The sequence below is a fragment of the Rhinopithecus roxellana genome, chromosome 16, assembly GCF_007565055.1.
Source record: "Rhinopithecus roxellana isolate Shanxi Qingling chromosome 16, ASM756505v1, whole genome shotgun sequence".
NCBI lineage: Eukaryota > Metazoa > Chordata > Mammalia > Primates > Cercopithecidae > Rhinopithecus > Rhinopithecus roxellana.
In genome coordinates, this window is record NC_044564.1 from 36,847,339 (window position 1) to 36,854,055 (window position 6,717).

Genomic DNA, 6,717 nt, shown 5'->3' on the forward strand with positions numbered 1-6,717 from the left:
ACACCAGCCAAAGTGCAGAGCAGAGTCTATCCTAAATTGCTGACCCACAGGATGGTAAGCTAACTAAGTGTGTTTCTTTATTTTTATTTATTATTATTATTATTATTGAGATGAAGTTTTGCTCTTGTCACCCAGACTGAAGTGCAATGGCATGATCTCGGTTCACTGCAACCTCCACTTCCTAAGTTCAAGCGATTCTCCTGCCTCAGCCTCCTGAGTAGCTGGTATTACAGGAACCCGCCACCATGCCCAGCTAATTTTTTGTGTTTTTGGTAGAGACAGGGTTTCACCATGTTGGCCAGGCTGGTGTCAAACTCCTGACCTCAGGTGATCCATCCACCTCAGCCTCCCAAAGTGCTGGGATTACAGGCATGAGCCGCTGTGTCCGGCCTCCTTCTCCAGACTCTATTTTCCCTCTGCCACCTGGATACCAGGAGAATTGCTTGAACCCGGGAGGTGGAGGTTCAAGTGAGCTGAGATTGCACCACTGCACTCCAGCCTGGGTGACAGAGTGAGACGCCATCTTAAAATAACATAACATAACATAACATAACATAACATAACATAACATAACATAACATAACATAAAATACTGTTGGAAGCTATTAAGTGCAATAGTTATGAAAGTAGAAATGTTGAGTAGAACACACTATTAAAGCTATGAATATGAAAAAAAGAGCTTTGAATTGTTTTGTATGTTCTCTAACTGATCTATTTCTTTGGATAATCTAGTAATTTCTTCTTCCAGGTATCTTTGAGTAACAACAACTTGTTGCCACTGGCAAGCAAAAGTGATAGCCATTTCTTGTTGTACTTTGTGGCTGCAGTTTGCACTCCTGAAGCTAGCAAACATCTGAAGTTTCTCAGATGCGTAGTTCACAAACCGCTGTTTAAAGCCTCTTTCCTTGGCACAGGTGCTCCAGGACAGCCTTTCATAAAGATACCAAATTCCATACATACATAATGAAACATATATGAATTGCCAGCCTACAGTTTTCCAAATTACTCCTCCAACAGAGATGCCCATAGAAATCCTAGATGTAAGAGAAGCTAATCCTGTTATGAAGGTAACCATGAGTTCTGTGTGTGATGCGTTATCTGGTGTTGCTGGGTTGATAGAAGCAGTGGGAGTACAGGCTAAAGAACTAGGGAAAGTTAGGCTCTGACAATCCCAGGAGCGCCCTCTGAGCATTTGTAGGAATCAATGCACAAGTGAAGACCAGCCCAGGGAAAAATGGAATACACTGTCCTCTTGAAAATCCGGTCATAACTTGTGGCAATAGAGGTGATAACTGAGATCAAATTTCTTGCAAGAGATCAGCGTATGCAGTTTATTCTATATGTCAGCTGAAAATAATGGTTTCAAATTTTTAATAATTTCTTGCTTGGATTAAACATTGAGGCATTGTCTTCACTGGTGCATCAATCAACCATATTTCTTCTGATACCATCTTCTAAGTGCTAATTTAAGTCACTTTTATATACTTTTAATCCACTTAGAGTAGGATGAAACTCTGAACAAAATCCATCAACCAAAACAGTCAACAAATCTCATCTGTCCTTGCACGTGAAACCTTGTTTGCCACTTCCTTGGTAACCTCCCTGATTTTTTTTTTTTTTTTTTTTTTTTTTTTGAGATGGAGTCTCGCTCTGTCACCCAGGCTGGAGTGCAGTGGCGCGATCTCAGCTCACTGCAACCTCCGCTTTGCCACCACGCCCGACAAATTGTTGTATTTTTAGTAGAGATGGGGTTTCATCATGTTGGCCAGGCTCGTCTTGAACTCCTGACCTTGTGATCCACCTGCCTCAGCCTCCCACCACGCCCGGCCTTCCTGATTTTTTTCTTAACATCTAGTGTTAAAAGGTTCATCTAGTTTGGGATAAAGTTCAGTCTACCAATTTGTTCTTCCCGCTCTTCCTTTGAATAAGCTCTTCTCTGTCGCTGCCACGTTTATTGAATCTATTGTGTTTTTCACAATATCTAGTCTTGGCTTAGCTCCGATAGTGTGCTGTTTGAACCTTGTTTTCACTGCTGATTGTGAGATACCCTCCTCAAAGATTTGTTAAAATTCTGAAACTCCTGTAATCTTGCCTGAAATCCTTTCCCAAGTACTTCACCGCCTCTGGCATCCCCTGTGGTTTGTGCTGTCTAGCACTAAGAACTTCCTTTGCTGAAATGAAGAATATATGATTCTGTGCTTCTAAAGGATCCACAACTTTAACCTCCTCCACAAATAAATGCAAGCACCTTTCCATGTGCTGTCTGCATACATCTTCCTTATATTCTGGCTCTGATGAAGAGACAACCCAGTGATTATTCAGAGTTAAATTATTAGGCTTGGAAAGCTGCTTTTACCTTGTGAAAAAATGTTTTTCTGTGTTCATTAGTGTTGATTCAGAGTTTACAAACAAAATGATGACATGGGCATCTAAGCAACACTCATCAATCCAGGTATCCAGCTCTGTAGTGACATCTGTGCCTGGACTGTCTACTAAAACTATCTCACCTTTCAAGAGGACACACTTTGTCTTTGGCCAAAACACATGTGTACGACAGCCAGCATCCAAGTCTTTGTCCATCTGAAGGGCTGATGAACTGTCTTTACGCTCTTTTTTCATCTTATCCCTTAGTCATAAGATAGGTTTTATCTCCATTGGTCCCTTAAACACTTAGGAAGCAATTGGTTGTATGGTCAATCCCACTAGGGAGAGCTTTATCCCACAACATTGCATTGATAACAGAGCTTGTCCTGCCAAAATGTGCCACCTTCATTTGTCTCTGAGATAGCACCTTACCAATGATAGAAAGCTTGTTTTTATATTCTTGTATTTCTACTTGATTATCTTCAGTAGCTCAGTCAAGTTCTAGATTCTTATATGTTGCTCTTTTTATTCCACCCTGGATTGGATCTTCAGATCTTGAGCTGAGAAGGGAGATTCACATACTTCAGCAATATATGATCCTCAGTAACAAACTCCAGTAACTGGTCAAAGATTGCAGTAATCGCCTTCTTATCCAGCACAAAGTGCTTCAGTGGAAAAGTTCCCAAGCTGCCCCATCTTTCCAAGAGATCACTCTGTTGGTTTTTTTTAAATCATTTTTTCTCTTGGTGTTTCATTTTAGATAGCATCTTATTAGTACTGTCTTTTAGGTCACTGATATTTTCTTTTAAAATTTCTGATCTGCTGCAATTCTCATCTAATATATTTTTCACCTCAGTTTTTGAAGTTTTCATCTCTAGAAGTTTGATTTGGATCTTCCATGTCACTACTTAGCATTTTTAATCTTTTCTCCAGCTTCTTAAACATATGAAATTTGATCAGAATGGCTGTTTTAAAGTCCTTGCCTATTCTTTTTTTGTTTGTTTGTTTTTGTTTTTTGAGACGGAGTCTCGCTCTGCCGCCCAGGCTGGAGTGCAGTGGCCGGATCTCAGCTCACTGCAAGCTCCGCCTCCTGGGTTTAGGCCATTCTCCTGCCTCAGCCTCCCGAGTAGCTGGGACTACAGGCGCCCGCCACATCGCCCGGCTAGTTTTTTTGTATTTTTTAGTAGAGACGGGGTTTCACCGTGTTAGCCAGGATGGTCTCGATCTCCTGACCTCGTGATCTGCCCGTCTCGGCCTCCCAAAGTGCTGGGATTACAGGCTTGAGCCCCCGCGCCCGGCCAGGCCTTGCCGATTCTATCATTTGTGTCATTTTGGAGCTGGTTTTGATTCACTGATTTTTCTTCTCATTATGGACTGGATTTTCCTGCTTCTATGAATGTCTGGCAATTTTTCTTTGAATGGTAGATACTGATGATCTATTTCATAGGTTGTTGACTATTTTTGTACTCCTATAAATATTTCTGAGCTCTGTTCTGAGATGTAGTTAAGGTACTTTGAAAGAGTTTGATCATTTCTGGGCTTGCTTTTAAGATTTGCTCATTAGAAGCAGATCTGAATTTATTCTAGGATTAATTTTTCTCCACTACAGTGGCAAGGCGGTTCTTAGTACATTAACTGATGCTCTCTGAATTACAAGGTTTTCCATTCTGCTTTTTGGGAACAGGTGCTATTTTTGGCCTTGTGTGTTCTTTGAAGTACTGTTCTCTTCAATCTTTTGGATCATTCTTCCCCCATCCTCAAAGCGTTTCCTCACACATATGTACTGATCAGTGCTCTGCTCAAGATCCCATGGAACTCTCTGCAGGTCTCCAGGGTTCTTCCTCTGTGCAGCTCTCTTCTCTTCAGAACTCTTGCTCTCTTGACTTCCCCAATTCCCAGCTCTGTCTCAACTCAGGAAGACCACCATGCTCCACCTGGATGCCCCTCCCTGTGCCATGGCCTGAAAGCTTTCTCAGAGCCATAAGGTGGGCAATCTTAGGGCTCACTTTGACTCAGGGCAGCTGAGCCCCCAAATTGGAGTCTTACCCCAGGAAGGTTCTTGGCTTTACCCACGAAGGAATTCAAGGGTGTGCCAGGAGTATTAGACAGCAATCTTTTATTGAACCAGAACTGTCCTCACAGAGCAGGGCTAACTCACAGGCAGTACCCCAAAGCATCTCTTGTGGGCTGTTGGCTACCTGTATTTTTACCTACTTTTACCGACTTTTAATTATATGCAAAATTAAGGGATGAATTAATGCAAATTAAGGGGCAGGTCATTCAGAACTTTCTAGGAAGGGGGGCAACTTCCTGGTCATTGCCACAAAAAGAGGTGGTAACTTCTGGTCATTGCCATGACATTTGTAAACTGTCTTGGTGCTGATGAGAGTATCTTATACTAACGAGCACTGGGAGCAACTAGAAGCTGCCTTTGAGCCACCTGCTGGTTTTTGCCAGTTTCTTCACTGCGTCCTGTTTTGACCAGATCCTGGCTTAGTCAGCAGGATTGTGACTGGAAAGCAAGTCCTCCCAGCCTCCTTCTCAACTACACGTTTCTGATGCTTCTTAGAGATCACTGTCCTTTGTTGTCTGATGTCCCTGCCATGTCATGTTCTTTTATGATTTATTTTGGTTGTTTCAAGCAGGAGATTGTCACTCTGTTTCAACCAAATTTAAAGCCCTCTAAAATCTCTTTCATTTTACACTGTGTTCTCCAGATAAAATTCCTTTGACTTTCTGCAGTCTTTCTTTGAATAGTAAACCTAAAAATATACTTATTTTTGGATATTTAAAAGATTTCTCTGGTTATTATGGTGCAAGTTCATTTTTATATTTCAATATCAGGCTTTCATTTTAATAGCAATATTATTGTCTACCTTATACTTATTCATATTACAACTTCTCTCAAAATGCTCTTTGAAGCCATTTCTAAAGTTGAATCAGGAAATTATCTAGCAAAGGCCAAGAATTAGGATTATGGCTCTATTACAATAATACAGTGTCACTACCACACTTCTTTATAAGGCAAAAATGTTATCCATATTGTGACTGAAATTCCCATAGTAGTGTCTTCAAAAAGTAATGAGTACTTTAGTATTTTTTAAATTTACACAAGAAATATTTTTAAAGTATCATCGTTTTCCAGGTTTCCTTGAAGTCCTAACAAATATAAGAACGTTTCCCATTATTCTACCTGTGTATACTCATATTCCCACTATTTTCCTCCCTTATAGAAATGGCATATTGTCTTCAAGTGTTCTCTTTTTTCTTTCATTATTAAAGTACTAGTAATGATATTCAAAGATTTCCATGACTGAACCTCTACTGGCTGTTTCACACTTTCTGCTCCACCCAAATGGAGGATTCTAAGGCCCCCTCACAGGACACTTAACTGTGTCCACCTCCATCTTCTCTGTTATCCTCCTGAGATGAACCTCCTGCCACCTTCCAATGTGCGCCATCCAATCCCACCCTTCTGTAAGGAGCCAGCCCTAGTACCAAATCCAGGAAGCCTTTTCAAGATTTCCCTACACCTCAACTCAACTTTCCCTCCTGGAAATTCCACTGTATTTTGTTTAAACTTGATTTTAACTTTGTTTTAGAGTCTTTTGTTTATATTTCTTACACTGCTAGATCAGTGATTCTCAAAGTTTAGTGTGCATCAAAATCACCCAAGGAGCTTGTTAAGACTTTGCTGAGCCCTACTCCCAGAGTCTCTGGGGCCCAATAATTTCTAGCATGCTCTCAGCTGATGCAGATCCTGCTGGTCCAAGGAAAACACTTTTCACAACCCCATGGTCTAGACCCCTTGAAAGTAGTGTCCATGTCTCATGCATCTTAATTCCAGAAAGTATCCAACAAAGTGACTTGCAAAGCGCTGTTCAATAGGATAGCTTTATTAGTATTGAATTTCTGCACTTCGAAGATGTATTTTAGAAAATGTCATATGTATTGGCTGGGCGCCATGGCTCATGCCTGTAATCCCAACACTTTGGGAGGCCGAGGCAAGTGGATCACGAGGTCAGGAGATCGAGACCATCCTGGCTAACACGGGGAAATCCCGTCTCTACTAAAAATACAAAAAAATTAACCTGGCGTTGTGGCAGGCACCTGTAGTTCCAGCTACTCCGGAGGCTGAGGCAGGAGAATGGCGTGAACCCGGGAGGCGGAGTTTGCAGTGAGCCGAGATCGTGCCACTGTACTCCAGCCTGGGAGACAGAGTGAGACTCCGTCTCAAAAAAAAAAAAGAAAAAAAAGAAAATGTCATATGTACGAATGTAATAAAAAAAAGTCACAGTTACAATGAAAAACCCAAAAGAATTTTTAAAAGAGCATAGGATCTGTTTATAAGTT

General features: G+C 41.2%; 1 pseudogene; it reads right to left on the reverse strand.

Moving 5' to 3' along the window:
• Nucleotides 1-658: 658 nt before the first annotated feature.
• LOC104668608 lies at nucleotides 659-2,619 on the reverse strand (annotated as a pseudogene).
• Nucleotides 2,620-6,717: the final 4,098 nt, after the last annotated feature.